Below are 22194 nucleotides of genomic sequence, written 5' to 3' on the forward strand. Positions count from 1 at the left end.
TTTTATATCGCTCAAGTCACAATTTAAGCCACTCTTTTTTCCCTAAGCTGATGTAGATTCTATGTATCCAAGAATAGTATATCACTGATAGTGATGTAAACATATAATTTGAGTCTTAAAGAATATTCATTTATATCATTTCTTTTGAATAGTATATTATCCCTTTATCACAAATCAAGAAAAATAAAACTCAAGAATCACCTTGTAATCTAATACTAGTAATTTTGTTTGCATAAGACCTATGTAAGATACAACTAATATAATTCTACATCTGACATGCTTGCTTCTTAACGTGTACTTTTATTCTAATCCAAAGTTATTTGACTTATAAGCTCTTTTAAAAATCAAATCATATATGTAGGTAAAGTTTATTACCTCAAGTTTTAGACTAAGTAACTGTGAATATAAACGTAAATGTGAATAGAATTTCTAAAAATCTTTCTTCACACCAAGGGATGAAATAATTACTACTTTAGAGATCTAACTAAAAATCTTTTGTTAATATGCAATCATGAACTATTGCCTAATCCATTGTACTGTCTAATCAATCCCAAGATCGCATGCTCTCCTTGATTAATAATAAATATATGTTAGCTCTGTCACTCTCATCTCTTTCATGCTTCTATATGTGAATTTGCATGAGAAAGAGTCAGGACTATGATGGATGTGCACCTGTGATAGAGAACAGGCATATGAAGTTGGTAACTTGTGAGTTGTTCCATTAAAGAGCTTACAGTCCAGTTTGTAATATTTCTGTCTACACATGAGCTATATCACAGTCAGATAAATTTTAGTGGAAGTTTGTAAACCATCATGCTTCAGAGTATGAGCATTTGAATCCAATTTGAGTGCAAATCCCAGCTCTAACATGAAGTGGCTGGGTGACTTGGACAGGGTACTTATCTTTCTTTGCTTCAATTCATTTACCTATAAAGTGAAGTAATTATACTGACAATGCAAATGTATTGCAGCAATTAATTGAGTTAAAGCAGATAAATTATCAAATATAGTTTCTCACATTCAGGTAGCATTTCATAAGGAAAGTTACTACATAAAGTGTTATGGAAATAGTGGGATGGCTAGTCATAAGAGTGACTGTAAGTTCATTGCTGAAGCCAATTTAGTGACATGAAAGAGATACAGTATATTCCATCACATATTTTTTATTTAACTATCACATATGATCATTTTTTAACATATTTTTTATTTGTGCATTGGGTGAACAATAACTGCAGATAACTTGTAAGGTCCTCCTAAACTACAGTATTATATGACATAAATAGAGACTGATGGAAGGTCAAGTATTTAGGTCAACTTCACTACCTGCAGGCACACTACTTCTACAATATTTCATAATATTGAAACTCCCCTTTTGTTTACATATCTGAAGACCTTAAGAACCATAAATAGGGCTTCTTTTATAAAATCTAATGATACTCTGAGCCTAAAATTGGTTATAATTTATATCAGGATTATATCATTTCTTGTTGCTCCCAGAAAAAGAAATTTCTATGAGATTTTGAAAGTTTTCAAAAGGCTTAGAGGGTGGAGGTAAAACTGGGAGAAACAGATTATAAGTGAGATTATAGAACATTTTATACATTCAAGCTGCTGTGATCTGAAACAATGGATTGCCTGACTTCCTATTTGCGCAAAGTAGTAGAATAGACACCAAGTCCTTACAAATACATTTGCAAACCATTTTTAGCACCAAGCCCAAATGATGTTTCAGCAATAGCAACAAAAAATAGACCTTCCTAAAGCACAACAACTGCCACATGATTTTTTTTTACAAGAACCAATTAAAGAGAAGGAGCACTTATCTTGCCCCTGTGGATAAATGGTTAATGCACTGAACTGTGATATTTAATTACCTCTTTTTATTTTACTCTTCATTATTTTAACTTTCATAGCTACACATGTTATACTGGCCATAAAATTATATAGTCCATTTTAAGGTGCAGCTACAGTATTTTTCTGGCTGATTTCCTGATGCAGAGTATTTTGCCAGTGGTCGCCACACCATGGGAAGGTTTTCCTCCAATTGGTTCCAAATTTATTGCCCTTAAACTTTACCAGTGTCATGTCATTAACAGGAGCCTATGTTCCTGCAATCAATTAGAAATCTTCTCTAAATTCCAGCACTTCCATTTGATCATTCTACTTGCCAAGAGAAGATACTAATCCCAATTTCCAATGTCTCAGCATACAAAATACTCTGCTATACAAAATCCTATGGTATCCAATTCTTTCAAAAAGAGAGTGCATACATAAGTTTGTAGGGGGAAAAAAAAAGGCCTAACTTGTACAATAGTTGTAAGCCCTATAAGACCTAAGTCTTAAGTGCATCCATGGTGTGAAGCATTAAAAAAACAAAGATTTTATTTTTAAAAACTGTAAATACATATTTGAAAGCTTTTCAATGGGGAAAAAAAGGATAATTTTACTAGGACTATTACTTAATCTTTTCGTTTCAGTAACACAGAAAATAATACCTGAAGTCTATTAAGTACACAGTATAAATTGCTGGAAATACATGGATTTTCTGGTCTCCTTTTATTGAATGTCTACATTTTTAGAAGTGTCATTTCATTCAATGTCAGCTTTTTTAAAATCAGAGATTCTTTCTCATTATTAGGTGACATTCTGACCTTATCCTATATCTCTCCGTGTGTAGAACAGAGTAAGATGAATTAGCCAAAATTTAGCATTTCAGTACTTTATTGCTTTATATAAAGCTAAAAGAACATGAATGTATATTTTTTAACATCATACTTATGTATGGCAATAGTACTCTTCCAAATGTGAAACAAATATTTATGTTACACATGCACAAACACACGTTTGTGTGCAATACACAACATATATAATATTAGCTGTGTTTATATATTTATATATTTATTTTGAAGAAATCAATTTATCAAAGTACAAAATTCAGAGAAAATCTTGGAATAGTCCCAACTTTTACATGATTATAACATACTAATCATCACACATTAATATATATGTTGAAAAATTCCTCTCTTATACCAATATGGCAATAGGAAAAGGAAAAAATACAATGGTATTTATTTACAACTTTCTCTTCAGGCATAGAACAATACCTGGGAGGTGATTAATGATATCTGTGAAACAAAAATACAGACTCATAAATATTTATTCATTTACTGTTTAAAATAAAGCTTTATTTAGAGCCTACAATTTGCTAAGCACTAAGTCACATGTCAGTGATTCTGAAAAATTAATCTTCCCTCAACAAAATCCCAACCTAATGCACTATAAGCCTATTAATTTATAATAAAATATTGTGTCATTATTATTATAACCTTCAGATGCATTGAACAATTTTTTACCAATGCTCTATTTGAACACCTATGTAAAAACTTCAGCTCCTAAGTGGAACAAAATATCTCCAGCATTCTTTCCTGTTCACGAAGAGTCCACTCATAGTATTTCTCATTTCTGTTAGCCTAGAATGCTATAGCAATGCAATTCAGTAATCATGCTTTATATATCAAGCTTCCTTTCATGTAGCTTTCATCTTTTCTCCTTTTTCTTTGCAAGTTTGTATCTCCACTGACCCATTTCACTGTGCCTTAAAATTTCTTTTTTGAAATAGTAATTAAAAAAATAATTGTTCACAGAATGCCCATTCCACCTTCTCCCCTAAGTGAAATCTGATTGCTCTTTAGCTGACATCCTTTCCCTCAGTTGGCTGAATATTTAGCACTCACTACTCATCATATTTCTTGGCAACTTGAGAGCAGTTTAGGTATTCTCTTGTTGCATTTGTTTAATTGCAACTGAAACCAAAATATGGCAAAAATTTTTATTTTGTAGTGTTAATAGTACCTGTTGCTTAATAAAATTTTGAAATATTAACTGAGATTATATATTTCCCATGTCTTAACATAAGACCTCTCTCCCTTAATATATGGAAAGAAGGCTTTGGATTAAAAAATAAATTGTACTTAATATAAAAAGAATTAAATTCTTATGCTTATAGTTATAAAATAAGCTTCTGATATCCACAGTAATGAAAATAACTTTCCTGTCTCTTTGAAAATGCTGAGGTTCTCTTGAGAGGAAAGTGTGAAAATGGTCTAAGTCTTCAATAATTTAGCAAACAACTATTCTGTAGAAGATAAGGGTAGGCAGGAAAATACCTAAATGTTGGTTCAGGTGATGAAGGTAGTGTTGGTAGTGTTCACATATATAGTTATGGGAAATTAAAAAGAAATAAATAACAGAGTTTCTAGTTTTCTGGGTTGTGGACTTTAGAAACGATTCCTATGGCATGTGTGACTTGAACGATCCTGCTTGTGACCATTGTAATTCACGCTTGTTTGACAGGTAAGAATGTTCAACATGATGTAAAACAAAACCTTGTGCAATGCTGTTACTTTGTATGAAAGTTCACTTACTCGTGAATTTAGTATCTTGCCATGAAGAGGATTACAAGGATCATCTGCCCAGGCTGGCAAAATTTGGTTGATAGATTACTCATGAAATGGAGAACTCATAGATCATAGCCTGCTTACTTCAAATATCCAAATGTGGAAAATCTCATTTTCTTCTCTTTTGATTACTGCAACAATGAGCTTGTCATTAAGCTGTCAAAATTCCATCCTAACCTTCATTTAATTTTCCAATAATGATTGGAACAATCCTCTTAAATATAGGTCTGATTAATTCTTCATCAAAATCCCTTAAGATTTGAAGATAATATTTTCATACAAAAAGAAAGGTTCTCCTTATTTGATTATTTATTTAATTCACAGTTTTACCACTGATATGCTAACATCTATTTATCATACACTAATATAAAAACATGTTATATTTTACTTTATAGAATTTCCCTTTATGTCATTCCACCTATGGAATATTGCACAAATCCCTCCATTTATCTAGATCTATATTGCAAACATTCACACCCGCACATATAAATAACCATAAATCCATCCATGTATGTATCATGGGATATTCTTACTTTTAATTAGGACCTCAGTTTAAAAGATACCATCTTCAGCAAGCAATTTTACCCTTAGCAGAGAATGAAAGCCTCTTTGGTGAACTTTTGTTTAAGCATCTTTCTCTTCTCACTGTTGTAATTTTGAATCACATAATATTTTAATCGTGTATTAACACCCCTCATTCTATCATTATACGCCATATATCTTTAGAGTAAGAACCATGTATTAATATGTCATCAGCATCTATTATAGTGTCTTGTTCAAAGCAGATGATCAATACATTTTTTTTAATGAAAGGCAAACAATCATTTTCAAGACAAACATGCTTCAAGACAAACATTTTCATAATAATAACTAAGGTAGACAAAACAATACTCTTTCACCCCATATCTTAACTCTGGAACCTGTGAAATGTCGAACTGCATGGAAAAAGGGCTGTTTTTTACAGTTTTTGCCTAGAAGACACCTCTTGATCACCTGGCTCTGGAGGCCAGGGATCTTGTGTCTTGATCACAGAATCAGTATTACCCAGAAAGAAGCTCATATCCTTGTCTGGTGCCCCAGTTTTTGTCACAGCTGCCAGGGAACACCTCTACACTGCCTGGCAGCCAAGGTAGTCAGTGTGGGTTATGCTTCTGCATCCCAAAGGCTATAGCTAATGGAGAGTTCCTAAACAGCCACCACACCCAGGAAACCACAAAGACAATAAACCCAGGAGACTGGTCTGTCTGTGAAGAAGGCCTTGTAGTTAATTATCATAACTAAAGCCTGAGGGGAAGTATTATAGCTCAATGTACATTGAGAGGCCAATTGTAATCACTTCCAGAGACCTTGGGCACTATTTTAACCCTCATTCTCTGCTGTGCTCCAGGGTGCTAGTGTCTCCTAGAGGGGAGCTTTATATGATCCTGCACCCTGGTGTTTCTCTCTGGTGCCCTGACAACCAGGAGTTGAGGCAGGGATAAGTGACTGGGTTCATCTACTACATAAAATCACTCCTTCAACTCTGAGGAAAGTGTTTATTTCACCTACTGTATAGAAGAATACAGAAAGTCAAGCAAATTGAAGAAACAAAAGACTCTGTTCCAAATGAAAACAAACAAACAATAACAAAAAAAGAAAAGATAAAACCTTAGGAAAAACTCTTAAAGAAATGGAGATAATCAACAAAGAATTCAAAGTAATGGTCAAAAGTTACTCACCAAACTGGGGAGTTGAATCAATGAACACAGGTGAGAAATTTAACAAAGAGATGGAATATATATGAAAGTACCAAATAGAAGTCACAGAGCTGAAGAATATAATAACTGAACTGAAAAATGCTCAAGAGAGGTTCAACAGTAGAGTAGCTGAGGCAGAAAAAAGAGATCAGTCAATCTAAAGACATGGCATTGGAAATCATCCAACATAGCATCAAAAAGAAAAAAAAAAAGAAGCAAAGATAGCCAAAAGAATTAATGGGATAACTCCAAACAGACTAGCACTTGCAGCATAGGGCTCCTATGAGGACAAGGTAGAAAGTGGCAGAAATCTTATTTGAAGAAATAATGGCTAAAACTTTCCCTAATCTGGGAAGGAAACAGACATCTAGATCCAGTAAGCAAATAAATTGAGGGCAAAGAGACCCCCACCAAGACCCATTATAATTAAAATGTCAAAAATTAAAAACAAGGCGAGAATCTTAAAAGCATCAAGAGAAAAACAACTTGTTGCAGACAACAGAACCCCGTAAGACTGCAGATTTTCCAGCAGAAAGTTTGCAGAGTAGAGAGGAGTGACACAATATATTCAAAGTGCTGAAAGGAAAAAAAAAAAGTTCCAACCAAGAATACTCTACTTGGAAAAATTATTATTCAGAAGTGAAGGAGAGGAGAGGTAAAGAGTTTCCCAGGCAAGCAAAAGCTAATGAAGATCATCACTATTAAACTTTATTAAATCACCATTAAATCTTTACAAGAAATATTAAAGGGATATCTTTCAGCTGGAAAGAAACGTTGCTATTTAGAAACAAGAACACATAAAATAATACATCTCAGTAGAAAGATAAATATATGATGTAGATGAATCACTTAAAAAGCTAGTATGCAAGTTAAAACACAGATATAAAACATGACTGATTATAATAATCAGTTAAAGGATATAAAATAAAAAATATGCATAATGTGATATCAAAAACACAAATATGATTTAGAGAATAATTAAGTTTGCAATGGAATCAAATTATCAATTTAAAATAGACTGTTATAAATATAATTTGTTTTATGTAAGCCTCACAGTAACCACAATGCAAAAACCCAGAGCAAATGCACAGAAGATAAAGAGAAAGGCATATAAGCATACTGAGACAGGAGGTAGATGGTGTGTACGTAAAACAGGAAATGTTGGCCCAGTAGAGGGTGGCCAAGCAGGATGCTGGTACTAGGCAATGGAGTCAGCTGGCCAAGCTGGACCCTGAAAGAATTGGTAAATGCTCAACCCTACCAACAGCCCTGGGCAAACATGTGAGCTTCCTCCTTTTAGTGCTTATAAACCCCTAGGCATTGCAGCCCTAGTGACATATTTTCTTGGAGCCCCTCTTGATTAGCAGGGATCTTTTTCTTTCCCCTCCTCATTAAAAGCTTTGCTGGTCACTTCATACTCTTGTCTGTTGGCTTCATTCTTCATTGCCTCTGCAACACAATCCTGGGAAGAACAGCATCTCAGCTGGTAACAGTGCCATTAAGGAAAGCCATCAGACTACAAAGGAACAGAATGAAAGAAGAAGAAAGGAACAGAGAGGAACTCTAAAACAGCCAGAAAAAATATGAACAAAATGGCAGTAAGCCTATACCTCTCAATAATCACTTTAAATGTAAATCAACTAAATACTCCAATCAAAAGACATAGACTGGCTAAATGGATAAAATAACATGACCCATCTATTTGCTGCCTACAAAGACTCAGTTTAGGTGTAAGGACAAAGAGAGATAAAAAGTCAAGGGATGGAAAAAAAATTCCATGCCAATCAAAAGCAAAACAAAGCTGGAGTATCTACACTTATATCAGAAAAAACAGACTTTAAAATAAAGATTGTAAAAAGAGACAAGGAAGGGTATTCATTACATAATGTTAGAGTGGTCAATCAAGAATATTTGTAAATATCTAGGTACCCAACATGGAAACACCCAAAAGGTAGCAATACAATACTAGTGGAGGCCTTTAATACCACGATTACATCAATGGATAATGCACCCATGCAGAAAATCAGTAAGAAAGCATCAGCCTTAAATGACATGTTGGACCACAGGGACTTAACAGATATTTACAGGGAAACAAACAAACAAACGAACGAACAAACAAACCGCCATCATAGGTGAAGTGGAAAAAAAGGAAAGGGAAATTAATTAATGTCACAGTTTCTAATCAACTAGTGGAAAAAAAGGATAGGGAAATTAACATCTGAATCACAGTTTCTAATCAACTAATCTTCAAACAGAGATTATCTCAGGTTCTCTGAATGGGCCTCGAACTGGGAAGAGAAAAACAGAAGAGTTAGAAAAAGGGTTCCCTTTGTGTAAAGACTCCACTGGCTGTTGCTGCCTTTGAAGTTGGAAGAAGGAGTGACCATCACCTAAGGAATGCTTTCCAAAAGCTGTCAAGGCAAGAAAACGGATTCTCCCTCAGATACTTCAGAAGAAAGTTCGCCCTATGAGACCCATTGTGGCTTCAAATCTGCAGAATTATAAGGCAATATATTGTGTTGTTTCAAACCTATATGTCTGTGGTTATTTGCTATAAAGACAATATGAAACTAATAAGATAATATATTTTATTTTCCTTAGAAAAATTATCTAAAATTATTTAAAAAGTCAACCACCAAAGAGATACAATCATACTTCAACATTCCAGATCTGACAAAGATTTCCTCAGTATATTTTACATGTTGAAAGAAATCAATATTTTAAAATTAAGAAATAAGCTAAGTAAATAACATTTCAGAAAATGGATCCTTGGTTAAATGTGTGAGGGGAAAGATACCTTATAGTTAATTTATTTATTATTCTTTATCAGGTATGAATTTATCATATGTAATGCTTAATTACAGACTACTAGCATTCTGATTTAGTTTATTATGATATTTAAACTAAAGGATTTACATGTAATATATGTACTAAATTTTTTTATAAAACAGCTTACTAAGAAGTCCTCTTTTACTACTAAGATATGTGTGACTTTATTCTCTTTAATGTTGATGAAAACCTATAATTAGAACCACTTTTCTTTAAAATGAACTCAAAGATCTATCGTATTATTCATGGACTTTGGACTTGAAACAAATCCAAACAGATTCAGAGTTGAGATCAATTTAATTGCAGCATTTCTATATTTAGGTGATAACATTTTATTAAAAATTTTTCTGAAAGACTCTAGGATATGAATCAATGAAGAGAAAACCTAAAGTTGATAGTGTATTTTGTGACTTAGAGGAATTCATTTTCAAAATATGCTTCTGAATTCATTCAGTGTCTTCATGCTTGTTATGCAATCTTCATATATATCTTTTTTTCTTTTTCACTGATTTCAGCACAAAGTAAACACCTGTGTATTAAACATTGGTGGAAAATGCATTTTTTTCAACTCATAAAAACATGTCATTTTCTTGTATTATTAACTTAATACATTCCTTTAATAATAAAACATTTCAGTTTTTGACAGAACTTCCCTGTAAAAACTAAAATAAGATTTAAAAGTAGTTTCCATAGAATCCAAATCTGATCTGGTTTCAATAACATCTTAGGCAATTCTTACCTTTAACACCCCATGAATTTCATTTTTTAAAAATCCTTGACTACTAGAAATGAAAACAAGAATTCGTCTCCATTTTCTGTTTGTTTTTTACACTTAGAGCTTTACTACCAGTAGCTTACAAAGACACTGACTTCTCAAGATGAAGAACCCAGAATAAGTAAATTGTGTACAAAGACTTGGTAAGGACCCTTGAGACAATTATTCTGAATCTGAATAAATTAAAAGTTTCAAGTCATGATGTATGGAGGAGAATATTTATTGAAAATAAATTTATTACCAAATAGCAGTAGTTGGAGAATAAGTAAAAGAAGGCATCTGGTACATAATATCATATAAATACAATATGGTCCTATAAAATGAGTGCTATTCAAAGCAAATTCCCCTAACATTTTAATCACACAGAATGGTGGAATCTTGGATATGGTTCTTTTCTAGTATTTACTTATTAAAGGATCATGTTTAAATGGAATAGAAAAAATTGAAAATTTTATTACATTGACACATGTATGTATGAGTGTATGATGGAGGTGGGTGGCCACTGATAGGAGGAAAATGATTAGTTTCAGGACAGATTTTTACATTTTGGCTTTTCTTTTTTTTACATTTCCTTTCCCTTAGGTTTAAGAGAACAGTCAGGAACATCTCAGATGCCCGTTGGTAATGGCCTTCACTATTCTAATTCTGCCCATGTCAGTCTCAAGATTTGACCAAATTCTTTCTTCTAATTTCACATCTTCAAAGTTTAAAGTGCAACTCTGAAGAGACAGCTTGCCTGATATAATAATTAAATATATTAAGAAAGGGGAGCGAGAGTCCATTGTGTTGCTTGGAGTTTCCTGCCCTAGGGTTCTCCCTGTTGCTTTTTTCCGCTCTCCCTCGGCTAATAAAAACCAATATCTACCTGTAAATCAGTTACCAATCCAGATTATAAAACATAGTAGCTGATACCCTTAGAAGAGTAATAGCTTAAAAAAATAAGATAATTAAATACTTAAACACAGAGCTACCTCAGAATGAAAACTAAAGTTGAAAGTAGATACTAAACTAGTACAAAAGAGACATATAAGAGATTTAAAATATACCCAGTAAATATTTATAAGGAGATAAGGGAAGTTACTGATATACAAACAAGAATAAGAGCCTAGTGGTAATAATAGATTAAATATATGCAAATTAGTTGAATCAAAGGATACAATGGATAGGATAAGTAATGAGACTGATACATGTAAGGAATAACTGATGGAGACATACATCTACACATTAGGAAATCATTAAAGGTATCAAATAATAAAGGGTTGTAAGATACCTGGAGGAAAGAAACACAAGTGCCAACATCTATCTGGATAATATTAGATCTACTGGTTGAAAACAAAAGCAAAACAAAAACAAAGAAGAAAGGGAGGAAATGAGGGCAGATGTTTGAAAATTAGTGTACATCTATTTTTCAAAAGTAAAAAAAAAAAAATGGCAAGACTTCAGACTACAAAACTATCTAGAAGCCAAACAAGAAAGGAACTATCCATTATTACAGTGGTATAACTCTGGGGGGGAAATCCTGGAGCAAAATACCTTTGAAACCGAAATCAGTCAAAGGGAGAAATAAAGTGGGAGAAACCTGTTTATTTCTTGTAAGTAGTCATCCACTTCTGCTCTCCCGTGTCTCTTGCCATCCAGCTGCAGGAGAAAGGACCCCACACAACCCCTCCTGTCCAAATATGCCCTTGCTAGCCCTTGTAATCACCTATTGATGTGGAGATAAACTAGTTCTCTCCACACTTTGGAAACACCTATTGATATGGAGATGTACTAAGGCAAGGCAAGAGATTCTGGAAATATTGCAATTTTACCCACAAGTAGACTTATGAATATCAAACTAAAGAGTACCAAAGACAAAGAGAAAACTATAGTTTTTCAAGAGAAAAAAGAATTCATTTACAGAGAAATAAGAATCAGCTGAATTCTAATGAAGAATAATAATGAAGTAGCAGATTAATTATCCTGAAAGAAAATGAGCATAGATTTAAGCTTTTAGATGCTGTTAAGATGTCACTGAAATATGCAGGCATAGTAAAGATACTTTCATGGATATGAATCATAGTGACTTGCCTTAAGAAATCCACATGGAAAATATATGTATAGGAAGTACGTAAGTAATAATATTCATTTAAAAAAATCTATAAAATACTCCAAGAAATATGAAAAACAGGGCAATCATGTATGTGTATAAAATTTAGTCTCATCAAAAATAAAAGACTACCCAAAAAGGAAAAATAGATAGAAGTATTTATAGTAAAAAGAAAATTTTGGACAATGATTATTTTTAGATGCATGACTTAGTATGAAAACATGCTGATGTATATATCTAGTAACAGGAAAAATATGGACATTGATAAGTTTAGATGCATTAGTGGTGTGGAGAGATTTTAACAAACCTTTTCATTAATTGATAATTTATTTAATTAGACCAAAATAAGAAGATACATCAAAATTTAGATAATCTAATATGCTTGACCTATGAATAAACAGGCATCTTGATCCTAAAAGCAACAGTCCAGTATGTACAAGTATATGTTGAACATTTTCACAAACAGGCCTGTTTTAGGCCAGACATATACATGAATAAATTCCCACAGATAAATATCAGATTATATTCTTCAAATATAAGGCAATAAAAATGGAAAGTAATGACAAAAATGTAAACTAAAAGTCCATATAATTGAAAATTAACTTTATTCCAAAAAAGAAATTATGCAACTACTTAAGAAATATTTAGAATTGAAGAGCTATGATAATAGGATCTGTCAAAGTATCTGTCAACAAAGCTATTATAAAAAGGAAATCTAAAGGTTTAAACATAAACTCAATAGAAAAACATAGAAAACATTAAAGAGAAACAACAAAAAGAATACTAAAGAATCAAGAAATAAAAAGATAATAAATGTAAGGGCAAACAAAACTAAGGGCAAAACCAACAAAGTACAACATGAAAAATGCAAGATTATAGAAACTATTCTTTGATTAGATTAACAAGAAATCTTTATTAAAAGACTTTTTCATTTATTAAAAGATTAATAAAATGCCTCTGAGAGATCATACAAAAATAAGTGAAATTTATAAAAATAAAATTATAGATATGGGAGGTTGATCAAAAATACTAGTAGAAATAAGCCTAAGCATAAAAACACAAAATTAAAAGTAACAACATAGAAGAATGTCTTTATGACAGATCAATTAGGGATCATAAACATTTCTTTAAACATCTAAAGTAAAATAATAGGGTATAAACATTAATTTATATTAAAATGTAAAGATATTATTTCAATTAAGTACATTGTGGAAAAAGTTAATAGAAACTGACATGGGAGTGGATAATACTTAATAATAAAAAATAACAGCTCTACTTTGTATGACTAATTGTTGCCAGGTCCTGTTCAAGTGTGTTTAACTTATATTTCCCTCCACTTAGTCAATGAAATTATTTTACACATATCTGTTATTATCTTGCAGAACATTACTTAAAATACCTAAGAAAATCCAATTAACAGCCTAAAAGTAAAGAGTGAGTTGAGAAAGCTAACTGGGTAAATTTCCAATAGCTGTTTCCTTACAATGACAATAGCAAGTTAGAAAATATAATAGATAAAATATATTAACTAAGTGGGAAAATTACAAAAAAAATTGTAAAATATAAACCAGTGAATTTGGAGGAAATTATGAAAACTCAAAAAAGAAACAGTACAGATTTGTTAAGCCACATTCAACTATTTGGAATAAGTTAAAAGGTGAATGATATGCCATAATGCAAATATCAATGTTTTTTCTGTTATATGATAAGTTTACTGCAAAGAAGACAAATTTCAAATAATTTATTTGGAAATTAAAATCATATATCTAAAAAACTTGAAAGAAGAAAGGGATAATCATCACTAAAATATAGCAGAAAAAAATGATTTATAATAGATATAATACAAGTTACCAATGAAAAGTGCAGTTGAATGTTGGCCTAGATTTAGAAAGACTAATGGAATACAAATGTAAAATGAATTCATAAACAATCAATAGAACCCATTAAATCCAATTTAGAAAGAACTAATAATTTTTTGCCTGGATCTGCTCTGCTCTCTTGGGTGGGATGCTGATCAAGTCCAGACAGTGCCTCTGGCTCATACAGTAACAGTAGTGAGAGGGCAGTAGTTACTTCTGGAGTGACCTTGTGCAATGTAGGTGGGAAGCAGGAGTCAGTTGGGTATATAGGTCCTTTCTGGTTTCAGAGAGAAAATTCTGCAGTGTATCTTATACAATTAAGATTGATGCTCAGTTACCCACAGTAGTAATCAGCTTAATCATACATACAGCACATCTTTTTTTATTACAGTTTTTCTGACTTTAAAAATTTCTAAAATCAATCTGAAATTTTAAATAAAAATTTGTATGAAAGTTAACAGAAATTTGAACAGAAACTAAGCACTGAAAGGAATAAGTGAAGGAACCAATCTATAATATTAATGAAAGATCATGATAAGGCTAATAACAGGTTAATGTCAGACTCTAGTAGTATCATTTATAACCTAAGATAACTGATAATTCAGTCTGGGATAAACTAGGTTTGAAACAAAACAAAAATCTGCTGTCACTGGCTTTTGTAAAAAAAAGAATCATGTTAAGGAATCAAAGATAATGAAAACCTAAAGCAAGAAGTGTAACTGTAGATGGCGGTTTGACTACTAGCCTCCTACTCCCTTATCCATCCTTTAATGATAATAATTCGAGGACTGGGACCCTGTGAATTACTTCCCATTCAGCAGAGACATGACAACAGATTTAAGAGAAGTTTGCTGGCCTTCTCTAAATAAAGTCAGTCATTGTTTTATTTTATTTTATTTTATTTTTTACCTCTTTTTGAAAATTATATTATGAATTTTACTCCTACAACAGTTACTTTGTATCTCTTGTATATCCCTAAATCAATGAACATCACTTTTCTGCCCACACGCAGAGTCAAGAATTCTTCCTGACTTTTTCTCATGAGTTAAACATTTTATTCTGTAGAAGAATTTTTTGTAATTTTGTAATTTTCCATCTTTCACAACTACTTAAAGAAGTTGAGCAAATTGAGTAGATTTTATCTTTCTATTATTTTGAGAAAAGAGTTCCATAATTATCCCATTCTAAAATTTCAGATATTTTCTACTACTTCTTTAAAACTTCAAGTTTGAGAAATACAGTTTGGATCTTAAGGAACAGCACCTATTGATATAATCAGTCATGTTTATCATATGATGAACACTATGAATTTTTCACTGAAAGAGGACTCTTCTTTGTCCCTAATTTTTAGTCCATACCACACTTTATGTACTGTGATTTAAAAGTACACTTCAAGATACCTTCTATATTGGTCAAAAATTCTTTGACCAAAAAAAAAAAAAAAAGTTAGCAGGGACAAAATAACACAGTGAAACTTAAATAACAAAACCTATCAATTTGCCTATTTATGCGCTTGAAATGACTTCAAACACACACGGAATCAAGTGTATAAAATAGTCATTTCAGAAACCTGTATCAATCTTTGCTTCTCTATGTATATTTATTTTTATTTTTTCTTTTCTTCTTGCAACCAGGCAATACAACCATTTGCAGTTCAACGCACATTTTGATTCATGTTTGCTGTCAAAGAGGAAGTTTTCATGTCTTTTCCACTGAGCATATGTCTACTTAAGATGATTCAAGGAAGAATCTCATTGGTTTATCTGGTGGGTACAGAATTCTAAAGGGCCCGGCTTGTGTTCTATGTCCACCCCTTGCTGAGAGATTAGGCACTGTAATCGACAACTCCATCTATCTTGAGTATAGGGAAATTTCTTAAGCCAACAAAACCAAGAACAAGAGGGATGAGGGAAAAAAAACTGTTGCCAACCAAAAATTATAGGTCAATACACAAATACCACAGCCATATAATAATTAGTGGTGACAAGATTTCAATATGGTTTTATGATACAGCTAACATGAAGTCAACTAAGCTTATCATTATGTGACAAAAGAAATAAAATAATAGAAATTTGCCAAGTAAAGGAACTGATACCACCACCAAAAAATTCAAAACAGAAGTGCTCTCAGAGGCAGAGTGGCAAAGTATAAATAATTTTGTTATGGAAATTTTTAATACGTAGGTTGAAATCTTGACTTTGTCATGTATATCTTCATGGTCTGGAATAAATTCTAACTCTCAAGAGCTTATTTTGCAACCTGCAATTGGAAAAAATAGTACCTATTTAAAATATTCTGTGTTTGGTTGAAATGTTTTTCTAACATCAGCAGATAATATAAAATAATTATTAAGCAAGTAATTGAATAATGATGTTCTCTACAAATCTGCAGTGTGTATATAAGTGCTTATAATACGTAATATTCTAATTTAGCTAAAAACATTACTGTTATGTGTTATGGCACAGTTATATCACAAAGTACTAACTGTAAATTTCTGTTACTTTTTTACCATTCTACTTTCTTTCTAGTACTCTAAAAGCAGTACTTAAGCAAGAAGTACTTAGAGTCCCAAAAAAACCATTGACCTAAGTATGGAACAGAAAATGTAAATTCACTGTTGTAAAGCAAGTTTTTCTCCTACTGAGGATGAGAAAAGACATGAGCTGAGGAGAAAGAAATGAAACCTATCCGTCTGTGGAGGAAGGACTATGCAACAGATAGCAGTGCTAGAGGAAAGGACATCCTACGAAGCTACTTTAGACTCCAGGCATGAACCTACCACGGACTATCCTTAACTCTGGAAAACCCCACTAAACAATTTATTGTAAAGAAAGGGCAATTGTGGGCAAGCCTACTGATCTGACAAGCACGCAACTGAACAGATCCCATTGTTTTTTTTCCTTTCGAGATACAGCCTAGTAAGGCCTACTGTGAGTCATATACACCTGAGAGTATTGTTTTCATTGCATACTTCATATCTTCATTGACTTTGACTGTTTGTCATTTTATCAAAGTACTACAACTACAGCACTCACTAAGCAAACTCTTAATTAGCTTTTCTTAAACTGTCCTAAACACAATCTGTATTTGAAGTTTAATTTTATATTCTAAAATTGTCCTAACAAAATGAGCAAGATTTCTAGGATTTTTACTGCATTTTCTACTTTATAGTATCACTCTGGCTTATCTGTATAGTGAATAAATGTTGATCATTGATCAAAAAGATGCTTCACTGACAAATAAATTAAATAAGGCAATAACATGTTATAGTGCTTTACATATTAAACTGTGATATTACATCACTACAGAAATACCATTTGACCCGGGAATTCCACTCTTCAGAATTTACCCAAAGAATACAACTTCTCAGATTCAGAAAGACATATGCACCCCTATGTTTATCACAGCACTATTTATGATAGCCAAGATATGCAAGCAACCTAAGTGTCCATCAGTAGATGAATGGATAAAGAAGAGGTGGCAAATATACACAATGGAATACTATTCAGCCATAAGAAAGAAACAAATCCTACTATTTGCAACACCATGGATGGAGCTGGAGGATATTATTCTCGGTGAAATAAGCCAGGTGGAGAAAGACAAGTGCCAAATGTTTTCCCTCATTTGACGAGTATAACAATGAAGCGAAATTGAAGTAACAAAATAGCAGCAGGCTCACAGACTTTAAGAAGGGGCTAGTGGTTACCAAAGGGGATGGATATGGGAGGGAGGGTGGGCAGGGAGGAGAAGGGGATTGAGGGGTATTACTTTAGTACACATGGTGTGGGAGGTCACGGGGAAAACAGTGTAACAGAGAAGGCAAAGAGTGAATCTATGGCATCTTACTACACTGATGGACAGTGGCTCATTGGGGTATGGGAGGGGACTTGATAATATGGGTAGATGTAGTAACCACATTGTTTTTTCATGTGAAACCTTCATAAGAATGTATATCAATAATACCTTAATCAAAAATTAAAAACAAAACAAAACAAAAATCTTATGCCACTGATCTACAGATTACCTATTCTTAAACTATCATAATCACATATTCAGAGGAGCTTTTAGCAAAAGAATCGTGCTGATTGTGGCATGTAAACCACAGAAACGTACAAAAGACTCCTGGGATAGAAATTTGAATCCAGTGATTCTTAATTCTTTAAGTATGGTGTGCCCTATATATGCCATGTGGTGCATTAGTAACTATCATATATGATAGGCTTATATTTAATGTATATAATTTCATGTATTTCAAAAATGCAATATGAATTTGAGAATCAGATTTGAAGAGTCCATAAAATCTGTGTTTTTTGTAACAAATATGGTAGGTTTAAAATGGTAATCTGTAAAGACTTTCCACAGAACACATATACACACATATATTCAGACTTTCTATATAACCATACCTATATACGTTATAAATTATTTATAAATAAATATATAAATGCATTTAGTCAATTAGTAAAACACTTTACTTATCAATCATAGGGGTAATTTTAAGTACTAAATAAATGAACTATGTGAAAAGAATATAAATGGTAAACCATGATTTCAAGAGAGCAATTTGTAGAAATTAATAAAGTATAATGGTCTTATAAAAGATATTTTATATTACTTGAACTTAAAGGTTCTTATAATTAAGTGATGGCCATTTGTAAGCTGTAATTAGACTGGCTACAGTTTTTCTTGACCTTGCTGCCTGTCCTCGGAAGAGTTAAGGATTTCTGTGAATGTCCTCCTGTTTAATCTTATTCATGGCTTTGACTGCTGCTCACTAAACAAAGCCAGAAAGAGAAGTGCAACTGCTTATGGGACTTCCTACACAAGCAACAGATTCATAAATAATTCCTAAGTCCCCTACCGCACATGATTACCCTTTAAGCTGATAATTTAAATGAACAACTGAGGTCATTTCATCTGCATTTTTAAAAGACCACAACTCAGAAGCTTCACAGTGTTGATATTTAAGAAAACATGTTATTGAATCACAGTTTTTATTTTTTTTTATCAACAAAATAAATTTCAAGTCTTAAAAGTAATGGTCTCATTTTCCCCAAAATTTTATTTGTTGTTTTTAAAATAATAAAAATTACATAACAACCATATTTTAATCTGAGTACTGAACATAAAAATAAGTGTTTTGAAAATGTTTGTAGGTAGAGGGTCTGGATGATCTCATAAATGTCTGAATTTAATGGATTTATGCTATGTTAAATTATTTTTAAGTTATGCTTAAATAAATGCTTTTAATTCTTAGCTTCTAAATATTGATGCTACCTCATCTCTTGGGTAAGCAAGTTGATATTGAGGATTCATATTAAGGAAGAGACAGTCTGGATGTTAAATGAAAATACGTGGTGATTTGAAAAAAATATTTAAGAAGAGAAGGAGAAAAGAAGGAAAGGAGAAAAAAAGGACAAAAACTAGACCCCTAAAATTTGATTTGATAAGTACAATTGATATTCCTAAGGGTGGCTATAAAAGATGTCTGGAAAAAGGTGACAGAATTAGGGAAACTGTCCACAACAGGTCATTTCAAAATTTTAAACTAGTCTTTGTGAATGAACATAATGCTTAAATCGAGAACTAGAACCATATAAGGTCATTGCCACCAAGTTTCCTCCAATAGCATTTACTAATCGGACATTCAAACAGCGTAGGTCATTACATGCTGCCATTATGTCTTCAGGTTTAAATACTTTCTGTGACACATTTTCAAACAACACCAAATTAATACTTACCCTTAAATGTAAATGTTTCCTTTCTCTATTAGTTTAAATAAAATCGCAGGAAAATGTAGCTATTTTTTTACAGGCAGCATTAACGCTTTCTGTTCATTTGTTGCTGCTTTATAAAAACACCTATTCTAGTTTTTTTTCCTTGAGTCTCCTATGATAATTCTAAATTCCCTGTGTTAATCTTCAGTTTTCCCCTTTAATGGGAATCTCTACTTCATATTTATTTTCTCTTCCTCCAATCTGTGCTCTTATTCAGTGCATTCTTATATTTTCTGTTTTCTTTTCAGCCAAATATATCTCTTTTTTAAGAAAATTTGATTCACTTGTATTTTACATTCGTAAGTGCTTATTAGGGATTGTGTTAGGAATGTCTGTGGAACTATTTGAGGAATAAACTTGTGGTTTTTACCTTTAAGAAGTAAGTTCATAGTCTAGTCAGAGATAAGAAGACTAAGATACAATGAAATATTGAGACCAATACAAATGTATTCAGTTTTTTCTTGTTGCTATAAATTTCAGAATGTAAATGAGAATTCACTTTTTCAGTTGAAGCTCTAAGACTGTATGATTTTTCTGTTTATTTGCTTTTAAGAAGCAGCAAGGAGACATGAAATCAAAAGGAAAGTATATGGGGCTGATTTATTTTTTTTTTAAAGCCAGTTAAGCTTTTGGAGAGTAGCAGTCAAAAAGGACTATGCTATCTTACTATACTGATGGACAGTAACTGCAATGCGGTATGGGGGAGACTTGATAATAAAGGTGAATATAATAACCGCATTGTTTGTCTTGTGAAACCCTCATAAGACTGTCTATCAATTATACCTTAAAAAAAAAAAAGGACTATGCCATACTGATGGTACAAGTAATCCCCAAATCTTAGTGTATAACAACAACCTTTGTTTTTCTCTGTTTTTCCCTTTACTCATGCTAGGTTATCTATCACTGCTTGCTCTCTCCCCACCTGGCCCAAGCTGTGGGAGCACCTCTTCTGGAACACTGACACTTTTTTGGCAGAAAGAAAAGAGATATAGCAAAATACCAGCTGGCTCTTAAATCTGCACAAACGACACATTGACCAAAGTAAGGTGTATAGACACATCTGATGTGAATAGCACAGAGGATGTGAATAGCACAGAGAAGAATTACCCTCCTGGAATTAGTTAATATTTTTTAATACGAACTACCATAAAGAATTAATTTAAACCTTTAACTCATAGTGTGAATTTGAATTCCCATATACACTTTTTCTTAAATTGCCTACACTTGAAGCACTTATCTTACAAACATGTCTTACTAGCACCAAGAAGAAAGGTTGAAGGTATGTGTAAACACCTTTATTACCAGCTTCCAAATGAGTGACTGAAACCCAGGCTTAGTAAATGACAACTACACAAAGCGATGATCATAACTGGAATATTAAGTCAGCCCACTGCATAATCTTTTTACATGGTACAGAACATCTAACAATTTTCCCTAAATGTCAATTTTTATATGAGGCAAACATCTTTGATAAGAAATCCAGCTCTTTCTCACCCCTCTCACATCAGTTTAATGTGATATCCTTTGATTATATAATCAAAGATATGATTATTTTATTTGTATTATTTGTTTCCTTGATATTACCTGGATCTTCTTCAGACTCAAAATCCACAGAGGCAGAGGCTGTATTAAAGTGTCTGATGCATACAGGATGCTTGATAACTACTTGCAGAACATAGGTATTTCAGAAGCCTTAAACAGACTTTGGATTAATGCAAGTGATCTTAGTAACAATCATATTGAACATTTCTTTGTTTTTTGTTGGGCTGATAACTTTATTACTCAGAGATAGAGAAAATATTCAAATGATTCTGCGTCCAGTAGGATAATGCTATATTATGTGTTGCATTCTTCTTATGTGACATCATTCTTGTAAGAATTTGTTATTGACAGAAAAAGAAGTCACTGTCTTATACTCTGTTTCTTAAAAATATTTTCAGAAGTTGTGGACTTCGTCTACTCCTTCCCCTGGCTCAGCCACCTTTTTGGGCTGATGGTGGGAGGAGAATGGGCAGTTTAAACAGCAGCCAAAAACTTTTACAGGGCGCAAGAAAATAAACCTTGTCCCAGGTCCTGTGTCTTTCCAAATGGAAATACTAAGAGGTAGAGTAGAAACGCATTATGAATTTATAACAAAATTCACACACCAACTCCGTGGGGAAAGTCTAAGCTGCTGATAAACAGAAGGCAATGTAGATTGTATTACATGTTTTTTTGTTTTAACATGCAAGTCATATTCTTCCCTGCAGTGACATCATGTTTTATCTTCAGCTCTGTCTACCATCTGATAGAGCTAATAAATGGATGAAAAGTTATTACAAATTTTAATTTGCAGGTGGTTTTCCTCCTTATGCTATTATCAGAGTTTGGGGTGAAGAATCTGGTGTGACCGTGAGCGGCATATCTCTGTTTCATCTCACAAGGACATCTATTTCTTTTCTTATTCTACTTTACTCTCACTTTAGAGGGTGAAATCTTGTAAACTTTTCTCTGGTCTGTTTCCTCCCTCTGTTTTCATGATCTTCCTAGATCTCCCTTCCACCCCCTACTCCCCACTCCTTACAATCTCAGAATAATGAGTAATTTCTCCTGAATTTAGGACCTGAGCTCCTTTTATTCTATCCTGCCATCTGGCTGCCCTTCCCTGCTTCTGTATTATAACTTCTGTCCTC

The sequence above is a fragment of the Manis pentadactyla genome, chromosome 5, assembly GCF_030020395.1.
Source record: "Manis pentadactyla isolate mManPen7 chromosome 5, mManPen7.hap1, whole genome shotgun sequence".
In the NCBI taxonomy this organism is placed as follows: Eukaryota; Metazoa; Chordata; class Mammalia; order Pholidota; family Manidae; genus Manis; species Manis pentadactyla.